This window comes from Martes martes (assembly GCF_963455335.1).
Source record: "Martes martes genome assembly, chromosome: 15".
NCBI lineage: Eukaryota > Metazoa > Chordata > Mammalia > Carnivora > Mustelidae > Martes > Martes martes.
In genome coordinates, this window is record NC_137903.1 from 68,721,269 (window position 1) to 68,743,156 (window position 21,888).

The 21,888-nt window shown below is 49.1% G+C and overlaps 1 long non-coding RNA gene across 1 annotated transcript; it reads left to right on the top strand.

Moving 5' to 3' along the window:
- The first annotated feature begins 2,402 nt into the window (after nucleotides 1–2,402).
- Nucleotides 2,403–10,797, top strand: LOC308355553. Its single transcript, XR_013967976.1, has 3 exons — nucleotides 2,403–3,807; nucleotides 8,248–8,427; nucleotides 10,203–10,797. It is a non-coding gene; the product is annotated as an uncharacterized lncRNA (long non-coding RNA).
- The last annotated feature ends 11,091 nt before the right edge of the window (nucleotides 10,798–21,888 follow it).

The following is a 21,888-nucleotide window of genomic DNA, read 5'->3' on the forward strand; positions in this document are numbered from 1 at the left end:
AAAACAACATAATTTGGAAGTCCTTTACATTTAGGTTCACTTTCCCGGGGCCAAACTCCAACGGGAGGACTGGGCCCCAGGAATCTTCTAAGTGACATGAAGAGTCAGCCTAGCGCTCAGCTCACCTTTCAGACCCCCCATGGTGACGAGTGCCCATGACACAGGTATGGGAGCCCTGGGGCTGGGTCTACGTAAACACAGAGGAAACGACCTGGCGCTGGAAATATTCCACTCTGTTCCATTTCCCATGAGTCTCAACAGGAAGAATGAGCGATAAAATAATTGCATCTTAACCACGGGGTTCCACCTTCCCGGTGAGCCACACCGAACCAAACCACAGCTCTACCGGGCTGTCCCTCCGTAACCTTTGTCACTCTCAGGCACCATCTCTCCTTCCCGAGTCCTCAGATGCATTTATGACCCTCCTAGTCCTCTTCTCCCCATTCAAAGTAACTTCTAGTGCCTCGCTGGTTCACCCGTGGAGTTGAAGCTGTGATCACGACTCCTCAGTTTTGAGCTCCTCAAGGACAGAGGCCTTTGTCTTACATTTCTGTGGTAGAGCGTGTTTGGGACTGTGAATGACACAGTCCTCATTCAATAGACCATGCAAGGGAATGGACAGAGGATCCGGCTTTGGGCATTGATAGGAAGGGCGAGGCTGGAGACTGGCTGGACTCCCAGGGTCAAGGCGGGGATTGGGATGAATTCCAGAGGTAGCTGGTGGGAAGAAGCCCATGGAGACAGGGCCCTGGAGAAATCCAGCAGTAGACAAGGAGAGAAACTCCTGTTCATCTGGGAGGCACACAACTGCTCCTGCTCATGGCGGGGGGGTGGGGGGGGGTGGTGGTGATCCAGGCTGGAGATCCAGTCACAGATCTGAGGACCAAGAGCAGGCCCGAGGCTCCACAGCAGTGACAGAGGAAGGCACGACCCCATCCAGACGAAGGTGATGTGACAAACGGAGAACGGAGTCGAAGAATGAGGTTCATAGGGAGGAAAAAGACCCAGCACTCGAGGCAGAGTCTCAGTCACGGAGCAACAAAGGCAGAGCGTGGCCCCGAGCTGGGAGCACTCGTTCCTTGTCGTGTGCACCGTCAGATCAGGTTCCTCGGGGCTTGAAAACGCTTGAGAAAGTCTCGGTTCCTCACAATCGGAGAGCTCGGTGGAAACAAGAACCTGTTTTCAGCATCTCCTTGAGGCCACTTACGCACAGCCCTTCAGTCTCACGTTCTCCGGGAAAATGGAAAAGGGAGGCCGGGTTCGGCGCGGGGCCGGAGAAGGAGGGAAGGAGAGGATCCGACTTGGAGGGGCTCACAGAGGAGGGAGGAGCGGGCGAGGGAGAGAACGAACGGGAGCGCCCGAGCGGGCGCGGGTAGGGAGCGGGGCCGCGGGGACGCACCGCCGAGGAGCAGAGGGACGCGCAGGGCTGACCGCATCCGAATTCGTTCTTTTTTTTTTTTTTAGTATTTTATTTATTTATTTGACAGACCAAGATCACAAGTAGGCAGAGAGGCAGGCGGGGGGGGGGGGGGGGGAAGCAGGCTCCCCGCTGAGCAGAGAGCCCGACGCGGGGCTCGATCCCAGGACCCCGGGATCATGACCTGAGCCGAAGGCAGAGGCTGTACCCACGGAGCCCCCAGGCGCCCCCCAAATTCATTCTTGAACGAGAAGCGTGGCTCACTCTCGTTCGTGCCGTGACTTGGAAATAACCGTGGCTCGTTAGTAACGAAGAACCGGAAGCCGTGGCGGCCGCTCAAGGCTGCAGAGACGCGGCTCAGCGGACGGGACGCGCGAGCGGACGACGACGGAGCGGACGGGCCGGATCCCGCGCGCTTTCCTGCGGCGACGAGGAGACAAGCGTCTCTCCCGGAGGGGCCGGAGCGAGTTACATCTCCCCCCCCCGCCCCCCCGCCCCGCCCCCACCTCCAACGCCCCGCCCCCACCTCCCCCCCGCCCCCACCTCCCCCCCGCCCCCACCTCCCCCCCGCCCCCACCTCCCCCCCGCCCCCACCTCCTCCGCCCCGCCCCCACCTCCAACGCCCCGCCCCCACCTCCAACGCCCCGCCCCCACCTCCCCCCCGCCCCCCTCCCCCCCCGCCCCCCCTCCCCCCCGCCCCCCCGCCCCCCCCGCCCCCCTCCCCCCCCGCCCCCCCCGCCCCCCTCCCCCCCCGCCCCCCCGCCCCCCCGCCCCCCCGCCCCCCGCCCCCCCCGCCCCCCCGCCCCCCCGCCCCCACCTCCCCCCGCCCCGCCCCCACCTCCAACGCCCCGCCCCCACCTCCCCCCCGCCCCCCCGCCCCCCGCCCCCCTCCCCCCTCCGCCCCGCCCCCACCTCCAACGCCCCGCCCCCACCTCCAACGCCCCGCCCCCACCTCCCTCCCCCGCCCCCCCCCCCCCGGGAAGCGCACCGCGCGAGGCACCCGGAGTCGGAGCGGCCCCGAGTAGGCGGCGGCGGCCGCAGCCAAGGGAGGCGGCTCAAGTCGGGGCGCGGCCGGGTCTGCCCGGAGCCAGCGGCGGTGCAGGCCTCGCCCCTCCTTAAGCAAACGTCCGCGGGAGCCGGAGGCGGCGGGCGCCGGGGCGCGGCGCGGGGGCCCCACGGAGGTCGCGCGGCGCAGAGCCGCCCGGCCGCGGCCTCGGGACTTGAGGGTCGTCAGCCCGGCCTGACCGGAGCGGCCTTCAGCGCTGGCGGCAGGACGGCGTCCCTCAGCGGCCCGGAGGCGGCCTGTGGCCCCTCAGCGCCCCAGGGGCGGCCGTTCCCGGGCCGCGGACCGCCGGCGCCGCAACCCCGGGAAAGGGCGAACGCGTCCCTCTGGGCGCCGTCACCGGACCCCAGCGCGGAATTCCAGGCGTCCCCGCGCCCTGAGCTCCTGGTTCTGACCGGACGTGCCGAGCGGTGCTGAGGCCGCTCGGGCGGCAGAGCGGACGGTGCGGGCCGAGGAGGCGCGTCTCCCCGAAGCCGCGTCCCCTGGTCAGTGCGCGCCGCGGGCCGCAGCCCCGTCCCCAGCCAGCACCGGCCAGGGCTGCTGTCGCTCTGCGTCTTCCAGGGCGTGTGAGCTCGGTGCGTGCTGGGTCGGGGCACGAGGTGCCCGGAAAGAGCCCCTGCAGGCGCGATGACGGAGGGGGAGAGCAGGTGGGTCAGACGGGGGACGGGGAGTGCCCCTCCACCGGCTCACTGGGTCGGGAGAGCGTCCATCCTGCGTCTTCCGTTTTCCAGGCGCTGTCCCACACGATACCGAGGCAAAACTCCTCACTTCTGACCTTGGGAAGCGGACGGTGGATTAGGGAAATGGACACATCTCCGTGAAAGGAGACCCGGGCTCCCTTCCTCACACCACCAGCCCAGGAGGCGGCCGTGTCCCTGAGACCGAGGGCAGGCATCACGGCCACCCTCCAGGGCCAGACGGTGAGGCCCAGCAGTGGTTCTGGGACGACGGGAAAACAAGGCACACGCTGCCAAGAGGTTTCCGGAGGCTCCTAGTCCCCAACGTCGAGGAGCCGGAAGCACCGCCGTCCTGCAGGAGATGTCACTGTCCTGAGACTCGCAGTGTTTCCGGCAAGAACCGCAAGGCCACCGGGGAGACCGCGGCCCAGCCGGCCCTCAGTCCCAGGCTGCCGAGCCTGGGAAGTGGATGGAGAGCTCACGGGCACACTTTCTTTGTGGTAAATGAAACCTTGACCGCCCTGGGGGCAGACAGACAGACATGGGCACAGTCTGCCTGTGTGAGCTCTGTCTTCTGGAGCTCCGGGTGCCCCCGCTCAGAGAGTGCTTAAGAAGTGTCAGATGAGTGGGAGGAGCGTTGCGTGAGATCGGTAAGTGCCGTGGGAGTCCAGAGATGGGAATGTTGCCCAGTGGTCAGGGGAGACTCAACTGCACGGTGCTTACGTCAGGGCTTGATGACGCAGTAGGAGTCAAACCGCAGAAGGGAAAGACGGCTCCGGGGGCTGAAACATCGTGTTCAGAGGCCAAGAGCTCAGAATGCCCAAGGGAGTGATCAAGGGGCAGGAGCAGTAGTCACTTACAGATGGTTATGGACAGTGTCGCGGACACACACCCTCTGGGGCCCCACATGCCACCACTCTGCCCATTCTACAGATGAGGAAGCTGAGCACTCAAGTGCGATAACCAATCTCTCCACTATCACACAGAAATAAAGCAAATAAGAAAAAGAATGAAAATATGGAAGATATTTGCAAGTACACAAGATACAGCCTACGTATTTTCTTTAAATTCAGCTCAGATCTTCGGCCAAGGAGAATAGGGACTCCTCAGCCCCTGCAAGCCACCCCCATCGTTAGGATAATGCAAGGATCTCAGGGTTCTAGATCTCATGCAGGGAAAAATACTGAGGAGGCCTGTCTGGTCTTGGCCCACACGCGTGCCCCGGAGACGTCCACAGCCCCAGCCTGCAGGCTTCCTCAAGCACAGAGGCTCTGCTGCCCGGGCCCAGCCTCGGAGAGTCCCATCGCGGGGGATCCCGCCCTCTCACAGGATTCGGGATGTATGCAGGGGGGTGGGGAGGGAGGTCTCCATCACTTGTGGTCCCCTGATTCTCCTTATCTTTCTCACTTTGGAGAAATCTCAGTGTCTCTGTTTTTGGCTGTCCCCCACTTCCCTCCCCTCCCCATGTCCCGTCCCACCAAACCATGCAAATCTCCCTTGAACGAGAAGCCCTTTTGGAACCAGGGAGCGAAATACTGAGAGCACAGCACAGATAGCTTTTTCTCTTGGAAATTCCACAGCAGTAAAAAGAAAAACAAAATTCCAATTAATATCGCAATAAATTAATTACCACAAAGGTACTTTTTTTTTTTTTTTTAAGTTTGCTCTTGGCAGGGACTATATGAAGCCTTTGTACCCTTGAGGTAGGTACAATTATTATCCCCACTTTATAGTTAAAGAAACCAGAGCTGAGAGGAGTCAAGTGTCTTATTAAGATCACAAGGCTCCTGGGGCGGCTGGGGGGGCTCAGTGGGTTAAGACTCTGCCTTCGGCTCGAGTCACGATCCCAGGGTTCTGGGACTGAGCCCCATGTCCGGCTCTCTGCTCCACAGACAGCCTGCTTCCCCCTCTCTCTCTGCCTGCCTCTCTGCCTACTAGTGATCTCTGTCTGTCAAATGAATAAATAAAATCCTTAAAAAAAAAAGATCACAAGTGATAGATGGAAAGTCAAGGTCAAGCATGTCTGCCTGCAAAGGCTAAGGTCTCTTCGCTGCACCGTGTAAGGGAAGCAATCCTTCCCTCTCGTGTTGGAGCAGGAGTTTCTTTTTTCTTTCTCTTAAAATAAAACCCAAAAAACCTACGTAATTACATATTCTGTATTAAGTAACAAGTTTAAGAAGAAACTTACCCTTGGTCTCATAAAAACTCACATCAATTTTCATTTGTTTTTGTCACCTTCTAGAACTTTGGATTTGTATATTTAATTTTTATGGATTTACCATAATAACACAGAATTTTATAGTATACATTCTCAACTGCCACTCTACCACTACAGTTTTATTGTTTTAATATATTTTATATATTCAATACAGCATATGTAAATTTTCATTTCTTACACATACACATACATATATTTCTGTAATCTTCTTTTTTTTAAAAATATTTTATTTATTTGGCAGAGAGAGACACAGCAGAAGGGGAACAGAAACAGGGGGAGTGGGAGAGGGAGAAGCAGGCTTCCCGCAGAGGAGGGAGCCCGATGCGGGGCTCGATGCCAGGACTCTGGGATCACGACCTGAGCTGAATGCAGACATTTAACGACTGAGCTCCCCGTGTCCTTATGAGCCCCATATTTCTATGATCTTATTATTTTTTTCTGTTACACCCTCTGCCCTCTCCCTGCGCCCATCTCTTCCTCCTTGCACACTGGTTGGCATTTCCCATACATTTCTCCCTGGTGGTATGGAGAAATTGGTCATTGTCTATTTTGCAAAGTTCTGACAATTATGGCTTCATACACGTCTATGCTCACGTATACTCACTTACTGCTGTATTTGTTAACAATAGTGAAAATCTCTCCAGATCAGTTGATGTCACTTTAGCTCTTTACTAGTTAATAATATAACCCATAGTACGGCTACTCTAGTTTATGCAACCTTTCCTCCATGAATGGGTATTTACTTTGCTTATATATTTTTTGCCACAAAAGATAATGTTGCAATAAACTTTCTTGCATACATACATTCTTCTGTACTGGTGCTTTTATTGCTATGGAATAGGTCCCCAGGAGTAGGATTTCTGGGTCAAAGGGCATATATTTATTAGAGTTTAATGGGGATTACCAGATTGATTTTCAGTGGCTTGCACACATCCCCTTCACAAGCAGTGTGGAAGAGTGCAGGGCCGTAGTTCCAAATGTTAGGCTGAGATCACCCCCTGAAATGTTGGGAGTTTAGTAGGCATTGGAAGGGGCTCGGGAATCTGAATTTTTTTCAAAGCTCTCCATGTAATCTTAACAGGTACTAAAATGTGGGAGTCTCGCGTTTGCCTCTGCAGAATTTAGTATGAGGGAGGAATGAGGGGCGGTGATCTGGAGGCCATCTGAGGGGGACTCCTTTTTACAAAGGGCCTTCAATTAAAACTTTAATATTATCACCAGATAAAATTATAAGTGACAAAGACACCCTGACAGAGGACTGAACAAAGAAAATATTAACAATTAACCTTAAATTTATGTTTCATTAACTGTCCACCCCACTGGTAAGATTTATCTTTTTTTTTTTTTAAAGATTTTATTTATTTATTTGACAGAGAGAAAGAGAGATCACAAGTAGGCAGAGAGGCAGAGAGAGAGAGGAAGGGAAGCAGGCTCCCTGCTGAGCAGAGAGCCCGACGCGGGGCTTGATCCCAGGACCCTGGGACCATGACCTGAGCCGAAGGCAGAGGCTGAACCCACCGAACCACCCAGGCGTCCCAAGATTTATCTTTTAATACATTCTTGTTGTTAGCCCAACTACACGGTAGAACACTGCCATTTGTGATGGAACATTTTAAATTCAATCAAGTCTGTAGCTTATGGATAACATAGGACCATCCTTCCGACAGTAATTGAAGAATTCTTTCAGCAATATTATTTTTCTGTAAGGATTCTAACCTTTATATCAAAAATATTTTAACGTGTTAATTTTTCTGTACAGAAACAAATGATGACATTGTATTGATAAAATTATTGTAAGTATTTGCTAAAAGTAACTATTGAATATACCATATGTTTTATAATCCTGTATTGGCATTTCTTCACTCTTTTCTCTTCTTCTCTTTTCTATTCTTCCCTCCTCCCTTCCTCCCAGGCGCCGTCCCTAACTGCCCCTCCAGTGTCTCCTTCACACCAGGTCTGCGGGGGCTGCTGCAGCTCCCGCGTGGGTCACTAGGGGCCCTCTGCTCCCCTGGCCTGCGGGAGAGAAAGTGTCTTTTTTCCAGCTTTCTTAATAGAAAAAGGTCTCATGGGTATTTTCCAAAGAATATCCCCAAATGAACCAAGGGAAAGTAAAAGACATTTTTAAAAGGTGCTCCAGACAGCAAACACAGTTTAGAGTTTAAGGTGACCAAAACCTGCTCTTCGCTCTCTTGGTGGATGCGGCTACCTGGTCTAGCCTCGGTTCCTTTTCTTCCCCATCTGAGGGGACCCAAAGCAACCGAAAATTAAGTTGGCCAGGATATGCCAGTTAGCAGGAAGGAACCGTACGCCTTTCATGCTGTAGTTCTCAATCATCTCTCATGAGATGACCTTGGGAGGGTGCTCCCAGCTCCTGCCCCTCCCGGCTTTTCCTCCAACCATCCTGATCTCTGACTTCCCCTCCACTGGCTGGGAGGAAGGAGCTCCCAGTCCTCCTACGCAGACTTGTGGGCATTTCTGCAGTCCGCCCGGAGGTCTCAGTGGCTGTCAGCGTCGGGAGTCTTGCCGCCAACCTCTCCTCTCGCTAGCGCCAGTTCTGACTGTTCCTCACCATCCCCCCGTGGCATCAGGACTGTCAGCAAGGCTGGGCGGAGGCAGGATCGGAACCCAACTCTCTGGAGTCCCACACTGTGGGCTGCCGCTTATACCGCAAGCCCTCCTTCGGAGGGAGACAGAGACACATAAAGTGACAGTGGGAATAAGGACAGAAAGGTGCATTTAAAATGTTTGCAACACTGAAAGGTCTTGCTCGTAAAGCCGAACAAATTAAAGTGTATAGAAGAAAATATCTGTCTTTGCCTTCTTGGCTGGTTCAGAATTTCATTGAAAAGTACTGATTTTCTATACCTTGCAGTGTCCTGGTTTCCAAGGACTCGCGTTTCAATCTGACAGGATACCTCCCTTCCCCGTACTCTGGATTGCGTCTCATCGCTGGCCCAAGCCCATCACTAAGAGGCTCCCTGAAATCAGCCTGACAGCAAACTGACAAAAAGCGGTGAAAAGACTGTCCGCGGCGTAATCACAAGGTAGGAAGGTAAGTGTTAGGAGCGTTCCGGGCTTTGTCTCTTGTTCCACTGGATCTTTATCTCAGCGGGTAGTCAGCTCGAGCAGTAATTATTGCTTGAAGCTTAGCAGCAATTTTCTTGTTTTTCCTGCTTAGCATCTACCCGCATCATAAGACTTATGCAAAAATACTTCCTAAATGGCTCTGTATGCATCCCATTTTATGTGATATTAAAAGATGGGTGCAGCGACCATTCGCCTCATGATTTTAGCACCCTTTGATGATTGTCGCCTACAACCATGCTTTCATCAACGGCTGCAAAGTGGTAATTTTAAAATTCTGTTCCTTCTTCTGCATTTGCTTGCTGGAATTTTTCTAAAAGAACATTTTTTTCACTTACTTTTAGGTTACACTGACATGTAATTCTTTTTTTTTTTTAAGATTTTATTTATTTGTTTGTTTGTCAGAGAGAGAGCGAGAGCGAGTGCACACACAAGCAGGCAGAGCGGCAGGCAGAGAGAGAAGCAGGCTCCCCGCTCAGCAAGGAGCCTGGTGTGGGACTCGATCCCAGGACCCTGGAATCATGACCTGAGCCAAAGGCAGCGGCTTAACCCACTGAGCCCCGCAGGTGTCCCTGACATGCAATTCTTATAGAAAAGATGGACCTTTTATTTATTAATTTTTCAGAGAAATTAGTTGGTTGCTTAGCAGTCACCAGCGGCGGCCACTGAATTTAACTACAAAAGCAAAGATTTTTGTTTATTGGCTTTGTTCCCGTCCACGGCCGTTTTTCTTTTTCCTTTGGCTCTTGTGTCTTTTTGAAATGACTTCATTCATCTTTGAAATCTCTCTTCTTTGCTGATACAAGATGTTCTAGACCCATTTTATGCAATTTCAAGTCTAGCACAGTAAGAAGCTGTTTCTGCAAGGTGAGAAATGGTACTTTGAGCCCATATCTGGTTGCTAAGGGGCTCATTGCTTCTGGGTTGTCGGTTTCTCTGGCTTTTTTTTTTTTTAATTTTTTAAGATTTTCTAAAATTTATTTGACAGAGAGAGACAGCGAGAGAGGTAACACAAGCAAGGGGAGTGGGAGAGGGAGAAGCAGGCTTCCCGCAGAGCAGGGAGCCCGATGCGGGACTCGATCCCAGGACTCTGGGATCATGACTTGAACCAAAGGCAACACCTAGAACGACTGAGCCATCCACGTGCCCCTCTTTGGCTTTTAGAGTCGCTAGAGTTAGGAAAACACAGGAAAAAAATCGTGCAATCATACTAACGTTTCCAGTGCAAATTACTTTTTGCAAGGATTTTGCTTACCCTCCTCAATATACTTGATCTCCTTTTTCATCATGAAAAATCTCAAGTCCCACAACATAAACACAATTATTTATTTGCTTTTTCCTACATAGTATCTATAATTGTTTCAAACAATAGAGAACATAAAGTGACTGGATGAGATGAAGATTTTCCCAGGTTTTCTCTTTAGAACATATCCCACTGGAGAACTACAGTTAAAACACTGTATTTCAGGGGCACCTGGGTGGCTCAGTGGGTGAAGCCTCTGCCTTCAGCTCAGGTCATGATCTCAGGGTCCCGGCATCAAGCCCCACATCAGGCACATTGGGCCCCGCACGGGGCCCGCATCAGGCTCTCTACTCTGCAGGGAGCCTGTTTCCTCCTCTCTCTTTGCCTGCCTCTCTGCCTACTTGTGATCTCTGTCTGTCAAATATATAAATAAAATCTTTAAAAAAACACACACAGTATATTTCAAACTCTCCTGGGATTTTTTCACTATGTTGTGACAGAATTCGAAGCGGGCTTCACGAAGATGTCTGGTCCTAATCCCCGAACCTGGGAATATGATGAGACGTCGCTCCTGTGACCAGGTTACAGGACACGGCTGACTGTCGAACAGAGCTGTTAGCTGACTGGGCCTGACCAAATCACAACAGCGCTGCCGAGCCAAGGGCTCCGTCTGGCTGAAAGAGGCTAACGGGAAGCCGGGGGGACTGAGCCCGTGAGAGGACTTGACACACCGCGCTGACCCTGAGGTGTTAAAGGCCAACCACAGAGGTCGCAGGTGGTCGCTAGGAGCAGAGAGTGGCCCCCGCATGCCGACCAGCGAGAAAGTGGGGTCCTCAGTCCCACAGAGAGAAGGGACTGAGTCCTGCCATCGGACAGAAGGGACTGAGTCCTGCCAACGGCTGGACCTGCCCGGAAGCAGACTCTCCCTCAGGGCTCCCGGGTAAGGGCCTACCCCGGCCGACACCTTGACTTCGGCCTTCCGAGCCTGGACTTCTCCCTAAACTGGGAGATAGTAAGTGGGTGTCGTTTTGAATTGCTGAATTCGTGGTAGCCTGTTATGCAGCATTAGAAAATGAATGACATTCTTCCACTGCCAACCCCACTTATTTTTTATTTTTAAAAATATTTTATTTATTTTTAATAAAATACATTTTATTGTATATTTTATATATATAATAATATATATAATATGTAATAATATGTATTATATAAGAGAGAGGTTGCAGGTGCTTCTGGGGGTGGGGGGAGGGGCAGAAGGGAAGGCAGAGGGGAAGAGAGAATCCCAGGCAGACTCTGTGCTGAGCCCAGAGCCCAATGCAGAGCTCAGTCTCATGACCCTGAGATCATGACCTGAGCAGAAATCAAGAGTCAGTTGCTTTTATGGGGGGGAGAGGGGGTTCTTTTTTTAAAATTTAAATTCAATTAACTAACATATAGTGTATTATTAGTTTCAGAGGTAGAGTTCAGGGACTCATCAGACTTATATAATACCCAGTGCTCATTGCATCACATGCCCTCCTTAGTGGCCATCACCCAGTTATCCGACCCCCCCCACCCTTCTCCCCTCCAGCAACCCCCTATGATTAAGAGTCTCTTATGGTTCGTCTCCCACTCTGATTCCATCCTGTTTGATTTTTCCTGCATTTGTTTCTTTGAGTAACCAGATTCATGCTGTATGTTTTATTCTTTGATGTTGGCTTGTTGGAGATGTTCTCAACCTAGCACACTCCTTTTATCCATTGTATATTCCACAGAATTAGTGTCACTGTTTGGGTTGTGTCATTCTGCTGTTATAACTATGCCCCCTTTTGTGCACAAACTTGAGCACAGGAGCTGGCATTTGAGGGGCAGAGTGTCAGTTTGAGTCCTTGGCAACCTGAGGTGAAGACGTGCTGACTTGGCACTGAGTGGGTGGCAGGTGGTGCCTGGTGGCTCGCGCAGGGGCGAATTTGGGACTCACGGGCTGATTACATCATGTGTGATGGGGACATGGCTGTTTTTCCTCCTGATCATGAATTCCTTTAACTTTTGTTTTTCTGGGAAACTCTCTCTCTCCTTCTATTCTGATGAAAGCCTTAAATGGATAGAGTATTCTTGGCTGTAGATTTTTTCTTTTTAGCAGTTTGAATATATCTTGCTTCTCTCTTCTGGCCTGCAAAGTTTCTGCTGAAAAACCCACTGATAGCCTTATGGAGTTTCCTTTGTATGTAACTGCTTTCCTTTCTCTTGCTGCTTTTAAAATTCTATCACACTATTTTTGGCCATCTTATTTACTTTGTGTCTTGGTGCAGAGCTCTTTGGGTTGGTTTTGTTGGGAGCTCTCTGTACCTCCTGGATATGGATTTTTCTTTCCTTCCCCAGATTCAGGAAGTTTTCAGCTATGATTTCTTCAAATAAATCTTCTATTCTTTTTTCTTTCTCTTTTCCTTCTGGGATCCCTATCATGTGACTCTTATGCCTGACAGTGTCTCCGAGTTCCCTGGGTCTATTCTCATTTTGTGTATTTTTACCCTCTCATCTGCTTGATTACTTTCCATTACTCTGTCCTCCAGGTTGCTGATTCATTCTTCCACTTCCTCTTGTTTGCTATTTATTCCAAGTGGTCTATTTTTATTTTCATAAAATAAAAGTGAGTTCAGTATCTCTACATGGTTCTCTTTCACATCTCCTATCTCTTAGTGGAGGGTCTCGTGGAGGTTCTGCACTCCCTTCTCAATTTTAGTGAGTATCTTTATGAGCATTACTTTAAATTTGCTATAAAAAAAATCGTTATCAGACATATTACTTATCCTCACTTGGCTTAGATCTCTTGCTATGATTTTGTTCCACTCTCATTTGGGACGTATTCCTCTGTCTCCTCATTTTGTCTACTCTGTGTCTGTTTCTATGTTAGGAATGTCAGCTATGTTTCCCACACTTGAAAGCAGTGGCTTTATGAAGAAGAGATCCTGTCGTGCCCCACAGTACAATGTCTGCTTTTGACCAGAGAATGATGCTTCAGTGCTATCTCCTATGTGTGTTGCTACAGGGGTGTCCTTCCATTGTGGTGGAGCTGTGTTTGCCTGCAATGGTTCTCTGCCTGTTGTGGGCCGAGTCTGGTGCCTGTGGTGTTAGTGAGCCAATCCGGGGCCACGTTGGGCTTGAGTTGACTAAGACCAGCTGTTTGCCAGAGATGAGGTGGCGCCAAACTGCAGGGCACTTTCCCTGTGTTGTCCCCTGAGAAGATTTTGTTGGTGGGCTGGACCTGCCGTCAGGCCGGCTGCCTGCCCTCAGCCCACTGCTGGGGTCCCAGTCGGACTGGTGTGTGGTTATCTTCCTCTTTCTGGAACAGGACTCACTTTGGTGTAGTGCTGGCCCTTGACTGGCCTGCTGGCACACTGCCAGGTTTGTGGCACTGCTTTGATGGGACCCTGCCAAGAGCGATCGGAAGGGGCAGGTCCGCTTGACTGCGGCCTCCTGTCTACAGTGGGCTGTGGTGAGCCTGTCCTGCCGGTCTGCGGTCACTTTCTGGGTTATTTATGCCGATGTGGGTGTTCTCTAGGTGGCCACGTGGCAAGAGGTGAACCCAGGGTCCTCCTATCCCACCATCTTCCCAGCAGCCAAGAGTTGGTCGCTTAACTGGATGAGTCACCCAGACCCCACATTGCCAACCCCACGTATACTGATAGTTGATATTTGTTTTTCTTCAGTTTTTATGGGTTGATATTTTTCTTTTGAGTTAATTCTCTTTAGTTTTACAAAGCATATACTTAGTTTCAAAGTCAAAATCATGCAATAAGGACTTTTCCAGAAAGCTTGCTTCCTTCTCTGTTTTCTCCCCTGTTTCTCCCTCTGTCTTATTGGAAATCATCTTCTTATTAGCTTTTGGACGATTTTTAAAACTTTTTAAAAATTAACATATAGCTGACATACAATGTTATGTTAATTTCAGTTTTACAACATAGTGGTTGGTCAGTTCTATACATTCCTGCACGCCCCTCACGACCAGTGTGGTCATTATCTGCCGCTGCCGCTGTCCAATGTGACTGTGCTATTATTGAACATATACTCTCTGCTGTACTTTCAATCTCTGTGACTTATTTATTTTATAGCTGGAAGTTTTATTCTTTAAAAATATAAGCAAATACCTATATATTCAGGGTGCCTGGGTGGCTCGGTGGGTTAAAGCCTCTGCCTTCAGCTCGGGTCATGATCCCAGGGTCCTGGGATCGAGCCCTACACCGGCCTTTCTGCTCAGCAGGGAGCCTGCTTCCTCCTCTCTCTCTCTCTGCCTGCCTCTCTGCCTACTCGTGATCTCTATCTGTCAAATAAGTAAACAAAATCTTTAAAAAAATACCTATATATTCATATTATCTCTCCCTTTCTCACACAAAAGATAACAATACAGTAAATAAACACTCCTGTACCTTGCTTTTTTCATTTAACAATATATCTTGGTGGCCAATCCATAATGGTTTACAGAGATTTTTTCATGCCTTTGTACTACTGAATCATCAATTATTCAATCAATACCTATTGACAGAGATTTTAGTATTTTCAATCTTCTGTAATTATAAATAATTCTGCCTTTTTTAAAAAAAGATTTTATTTATTTATTTGACAGACAGAGATTACAAGTAGGCAGAGAGGCAGGCAGAGAGAGAGAGAAGGAAGCAGGCTCTCCGAGGAACAGAGAGCCCGATGCGGGCTCGATCCCAGCACCCTGAGATCATGACCTGAGCCGAAGGCAGAGGCTTTAACCCACTGAGCCGCCCAGGCGCCCCATAATTCTGCCTTTTAAAGGCAACATTTTTTTTAAAATTTGGGATAGATGGCTGGAAGTGTTACTCATAGATCAAAGGGCACACATGGATGTAACTGGGGGTCTTTCCCCCCAACACCAAATGCATGGTATCTTTTCCAAACGCAACAATGATCTGATTCTCCAACACCAACTGGGTGTCTGACAAGTCAATCCAAGTCTGACACTAACTTCTGGATACAGCTCGGATCCCACATGTTAAGTGTTCAGTCCCCTAAGCCCACCCCCACATCAGAGACACGTCACAAATGGGATGCCCGTCTACTCACAGTTCTGTCAGGTGACCACCCGTTCAGGGGCTTCCAGGACGCCTCCCTCAGTTCACTGATTTGCTATAATGACTCACAGAACTCAGGAAAGCGTATTCTTACTCTTACCAGTTGATTACAAAGGATAAAACTCAGGAACAGCCGATGGAAGGGGTGTGTAGGGCAAGGTGTAAGGAGAAAGAGAGCGCACAGCTTCCCTGCCCTCTCCAGCAATGTGTGGGAGTAGGTCCTACAGCCTTCCCCCGCGCATGGCGTCAAACTTTAGGATTTTCTGTCGATCTGATTGGTGAAATATAGTATGTGAGTGTCATTTTTTAAAAGATATTATTTATTTATTTGACAGACAGAGATCACAAGTAGGCAGAGCGGCAGGCAGAGAAAGCGAAGAGGAAGGAAGAGGAAGCAGGCTCCCCGCAGAGCAGAGAGCCCGATGCGGGGCTCGATCCCAGGACCCTGGGACCATGACCTGAGCCAAAGGCAGAGGTTTTAACCCACTGAGCCACCCAGGCGGCCCGTGAGTGTCATTTCTAAAAACTATTTAGTGGAGTAGAATATACACATGGGAAGCACATAGCCCACAAATATACAGCTCACTGAATTTCCACAGGGAACATATTCGTACAACGACACTCAGATCAGAAAACAGGAAGTCACCAGCATCACCCCCACCTCCGCATTCCCTCCAGTCGCTACCCACCTCGCTGCACCCACCAACATGACTCCCAATAGCAGGGATTAGTTTGATTCTTTTGTACCTTCTCTAAATGGAATCATAAGACAGATCCTTCTCACTGTGCTTGTGAGATTAACCTGTGCTTTTTCGCCCCGTCGGATTGTAAATCATTCATTCCTATCACTGCGCACACCGTATTTCATTGCGTAAGTGTGTTACCATTTATTGATACATTGTGTTATTGAGGGCACTTAGATAGTTCCCAGTCTGGGGCTGTTGTAGATAGTGCTGTGAGAACGTTACTACATGCACCTCCTGTGAACATATGCACACATTTCTGCTAGAAGTGGAATTGTGAGTCATAATACGTGTGCATGGTTCGGGTTAGGAGATAACGGTTCATAGCTCTGCGGAGCGGCCGCACCGGTGTCCGCTCCCAGCAGCAGCAGCAGGAGAACCGGTTGCCCCGCAGCCTTGTCAGCATTCGGTTTTTGTCGTGTTTGAATTCACATTTCACGTATTAGGAGTGAAACAGTATTTTTTCATATATATATTTTTTTTTTCATATATATTTTTTAAACGTTCTATTTATTTATTTGACAGACAGATCACAAGTAGGCAGAGAGGCAGGCAGAGAGAGGGAGAGGAGGAAGCAGGCTCCCCGCTGAGCAGAGAGCCCGAGCGAGCGGGGCTCGATCCCAGGACCCTGAGATCCTGACCTGAGCTGAAGGCAGAGGCTTACCCCCTGAGCCACCCGGGTGCCCCAATTTTTTCATATATTGATAAGGCATCTTACACTTCTTTTTTTGTGAACTGTATTCAAAATTCATTTTTTATTTAAGTGTTTGGTATTTTGGTTCTTTTTTTTTTTAAGACTCTTTTTTTTTTTTTTTTTTTTTTTTAAGAAAGAGAGTCAGAGAGGGGTAGAGAGAGGGGGACAGAGAATCCCTAGCAGGCTCCATGCCCAGCAGGGAGACCAACGCGGGGTTCCATCTCACAACCCTGACATCACGACCTGAGACGAAATCGAGAGAGTCCGGCACTCAACTGACTGAGCCACCCAGGCGCCCCTTGCTTCCGAATGGTTAACAGCTTTTTGCAAGTTAGAGCTTCTAGCCTGAGCTGATGATTACCGGTTTCCACCTTTCCACCATCTCACTGTCCTGCTTTGTGCCTGGAAGGCTGACCCTTGCATGTTCTGTCACCCTGACTCCGCTGTGAGCTTCTGGTGGAGTCCGGACAGCAAGAGCCCCTGGCGGAACAGAGGCCGGGGAGAGCGGTGTCCCCTCTCCCTTCCCGCTTCAGCAGTGACTACCCCTCCCTGGATAAACCTCTCCCAAACACTTCCTCCTCCAATCTCAGCTCCCGGCAGGCTCTGATAACACTATTTCTTCCCCTTGTCTCTCTTCTAGCGGAGGTGAGGACATCCTAGGCGCTTACGTCCCTCGTCGTGGCTCTGTGTGGACGCCCTTCAGTAAAATCTCTTCAGCTGAGCCATTTGGGAGCGAATTCTGATTCAGCATCCTACTTGTCACATCCTTCTTTGTGACACAAGTCACACACAGCTTTTCTCAGTTTCCCATTTTTCCTTTGACTTTGTTGCGGTGCTTTTTTCATGAAATTATTTTTTTAAATTCTGCAGTCAAATTTATCTTTCCTGTTATTTTTACTTCAGCTATGGGGATCATAATTAAGAAAGGTTTTCCTGCTTCCAGGTTATAAAGGAAGGAATCCTAGTTTTCTTCTAGAATTTATTTGAGTTTCACTTTTAACATTTTGATCTCTGACCCACTGGAATTTACTCCATAGGCAAACTCTTATGTCACCTTCTGGGCACAGACTTTATTGTTTGGTATATGCTATTTTCTGGGACAGTCATAATAATGGTGAAAATTATTATAATCTCTTTTATTCCAATCCTCCAAAACTGTGAGTCAATGATAACTTTTTGTTTGTTTGATTTAAACCACCCAGTTTGGGGCATTTTATGATGACACTCAATCTTGTAGCTCTAAAAACTGTATGCTGAAGATTCCCAACCTTCTGTCTAGGACTCACACCTCTTTCCAGCTGTTCACTTCACATCCTCACTTGGATAACTCGTGGACATCTCTAACCTGATGTGTCCAGACTGAATTTCCGATGTCCGGCACGTAACCCGCATCTCCAGGCTCTGCCTCTCAGCTGACAGCAACTCTAGCCGTCAGCTGCTCAGACGATGGCCCTGGAGTCAACCCTGACACTTTTTTTTTCACGTACCCACATCCAACGTATACGGAAATCTTATTACATCTGCTTCGAAAATATAGCCCGGATCCAACCTTTCCTCACCTCCTGATAGCACCTGGTCCGAGACACCAGCCTCCTCAGCTCCTTCATTCCTCTCCTAGTAGACGCTAAAGTTCTCCCCAGGCTCTGTGAGATCCTACCCAAATCCCCTCTTCTCTCTTCTTCTTCCCTGCCTGGCCCGTCCCCTACTACTTGCCGGCTTGCTCGCTCTGCCCTAGCTGCCCCCGCCTGCTTGCTCTGCCGTGAGATGCAGCGCGCGCTCCTGCGTTAGGTTCCGTCCGTCCCAAATGCCTTTCTCACACGCCCTAATGACTAATTTATTCACCTCCTTCAAGGCTTTGCTCACGTGTCAGATTATCAATAAGCTCTACCCTGGCCACCCTATTTAATATTAAAAACTACCCTCTGTTCTCCAGATCCTCCTTGTCCCGCTCTAATTTTGCTTAGAATATAAGCTCTTGGGGGCAGAGGTCTTCGTCCGCTTTGCTCACTGATGTATCCCGAGAGCACATAATACGTGCTCAGTATGTATTTGCTCTGGATGAAAACACACATATCGATGTGTATATTTGAATATGTTTATCAAGTGCTTAAGTACATTTTTATATTAAAACTATGTTTTTAGGGACGCCTGGGTGGCTCAGTTGAGCAGCTGCCTTCGGCTCGGGTCATGATCCCAGGGTCCTGGGATCGAGTCCCACATCGGGCTCCTTGCTCAGCGGGGAGCCTGCTTCTCCCTCTGCCTGTGCCTGCCTCTCTGTCTGCCTGTGCTCACTCTCTCTGACAAATAAATAAATAAAATCTTAAAAAAAACCCTATGTTTTTAAAATTAACACAATAATACATACTTATTGTAAAGAATTCAATACAGAAAGCGTATAAAGTAAAAAGTAAAAGTACCTATTTCCACTAACCCACGTCTGACTGAAACCACTGTTTCTGATTTGGTGTCTGCTATTCCGGATTTCTTTTAATGCACATGGAGATGTGCATGTGGACACATATTTGTTTATAGAGATGGGATCATATTACTTACACATTTTCTGAAACGTTTTCATTTACTGTGTCATGGACAACTTTCCATAGAAGCACAGACAGATCTATTCATGCTTCCTTTGTTCTACGTGTTCTGCTACATTGATAGCTGAGATATTTTTTATGAATAAGTCATTGGTTTGTGGAGATTGCCATAACCTAGAATTTTATGCTAGGGAAACTCCATCAATTTTTTAAAATTTATTTTATTTACATTCAATTCATCAATTTTAAATTTGAGATTTAAGATATTTGGGAAAGAGATTGCCTGGTTTACCTTATCTATAAAGAAAAAAATTGCAAAACAAGTTATTTGAAAATATTACTAAAGAAAAAACAGTTTAACAAAATTGATTTTACATTATCCCTTAATAAAGATAACACTAGAGAAGTCCCATTTATTTTAAAACTCTCTATTTTCTGAAATCTTGGTGTTTGCAATGACGTGGATGGCACTAGAGGGTATTATGCTGAGTGAAATAAGTCAATCAGAGAAAGACAATTATCATATAATCTCACCGATAATGTGGAATTTAAGAAACAAAACAGAGAGTCATCGGGGAAGAGAAGAAAAAATAAGAAATAAATAAAAAATAAGAAATCAGGGAGGGAGACAAACGATAAGAGACTCTTGATCATAGGAAACCAATTGAGGGTTGATGGAGGGGAGGGGGCTGGAGGGACGGGGTAACCGGGTGATGGACACTAAGGAGGGCACGTGATGTGACGAGCACTGGGTGTTATATAAGACTGATGAGTCACTGACTTCTACCTCTGAAACTAATAATACATTCTATGTTAATGAATTTATATATATATACACCAGAGGCCATTCTTTACCATTTACTAAGTTCATTTGGGATTGGAAGAGCAGCGCTCTTTGGATGACTCCAGTCCTGCCTCCCCTGTCTCACCGCACCCGGAGACGGACATTTCCGCAGCGGGTCCAGCCGAAGCCCGGCTACGTTGCAGAGGTGAGTGGTGGAAAACAGTTCACGTCCTTCCCGTTGAGCAGCTGCCAAAAGTAGCCTCTGCTAGGAGCATTCTGAGTACCTTTTGATAGCCTACTTTCGGTTTCTATACAATACTTGGAAATATTCAAATCAATTTCTTGCCAAGTATTTCTAACTTTCACTGACTCAGTGGCTTCCATTTCCCCTGACTCTCTACATATTCATTTTTATTGAACACTCATGTAAGACCTTACTGCATGCCAGGCCCCACTAGCTGCTTTGTGATCGCTAACTCATTTGATCCTCCTAGGTACAGTTACAATCTCCATTCCGTGTGTATGTATGTACATGTAGGAGAGTGTGTCTTTTTTTTTTTTTTTTTAAGATTTTATTTGCTTGTTTATTTGAGAGAGAGTGTGCATGCACAAGTGGGGGGAAGGGCAAAGGGAGAAGCAGGGTCCCCTCTGAGCAAGGAGCCCGATGCGGGGCACCATCCTCAGACCCGGAGATCATGACTTGACCCAAAGGCAGCCACTCCACGGAGAAAGCCAGCCAGGCGCCCAGGTGAGTGTGTCTTAATCGGTTCAGACGGTTCTATATACCGTAGACGGGCTTAAACGACACATATTTATTCTCCCAGTTCTGGAGGCCGGGAAGTCCAAGATCAGGCTCCAGGAGGTCTCACGTCTGGTGAGGATCTGCTTTCTGGTTTGCAGATGGCTGGTTTTTTTGTATCTTCACACGGTGGAGTTCAAACGGAGAGAGGTGAGCTCTGTTGTCTTTTCTTAAAGGGAGCTAATCCCCTCCTGAGCACCTCCCACAGGCCCTACCTCTAAACACCGTTCTAGAGGGGCTTGGCTTCAACACAGGAATTTGGGGGGACGCAGTCAGTCAGTCCATAGCAGTCTGTGTACACGCGTGTATCCACACCTTCGCATTTTTGGACACCTACGATGTGTAACCTTTCCTCTCATTGTGTCATTTAGTCCTTCAAGGGTCTAGTACAATTCTGATCCCCAGTTTACAGACGTGGATGTTGAGAGACAGAGAAGTTACCTGAGATGTGTCGGTATGGGTGAGAGAAAGAAAGAACCGAAGTTCTTCGTCTTGAACGTGATAAAACGGAGACGTCAGTCAACTGGCAACCAGTCATCCTGCAGACCCAGGGAAAGGACGCACGTGAAATGGCAAATAGGGGGATGGGTGCATCGCAAGAGCGGGACGCGTGTGGGTCCAAGTGTCTGTTTGCTCCACAGAGACCGTCTTCGAGAAAGTTGCCTGATCTAACCAGCAGTTGACACACATAATCCACCATCCTGAAAGCAAAACGTTTTCCGTGGAAATTTTCAGATACCTCTATCTCCTATAATTTTGGACTCTTCTTCCTTCTCTTTCGCCATCCCGTGTAGACACACACGCAGACGCACATGCACACACACACGCCCTGTTTCCTCACCCTGAAATACGAGGCAGAGTGCAAGGAGGTGAGACGGCTTCCCGACTCCCGCACGGCTTCACCCACGGGCAGGCATCCCCCAGACCGCAGCCTCCCTGCGAGCCCCGCTTGTGGGGGCCTCACTCCCTCGTCTTCACACCCGGTCCTCCGTGTGCTGGGGCCATTCTATCAGCCACACCGTGTCCACGCCTTCTTCCGTAGGAGCTCCAACAGGTCTGGAACGGGCCCAGGACGGAGGTGGACCAGGAAACTGTTTACACGTGTGATACCACGAAAGAAGGAAGAACCGAGGGGAGGGCGCGGAGGCTTGTCTCCACATCATGGCTCGCAGCTTGTAGATCAGGGGCCGCCGGGGTCGTGCTCGGCTCCATGAGGACGTCTGGAATCTACCCGGACCTTACACACTTGTCAGAGAGGTGATTGTCAAGTCTAATGCGCCCTTTTAAAACAAGAGATATTTTGTAACAACCTTTTAGTATTCTGAAATGTAATTCATAATAACACAATCTACCTACATACAGAATTTTGAAACCCTTAATATTAATAATAATGGGAAGGGATTTTTTCACTCTTCTATCCACAACTTTCACCACATCCACAGAAAAGCCAAAGGGTTTGTAAGATCCTGCAGAATCGGGTCTCCTGTTCCCTCTCTGAACTCGTACCCTATTTCTCTACCTCTTAAGCACGCTTCTCAAGCCACGCTGGTC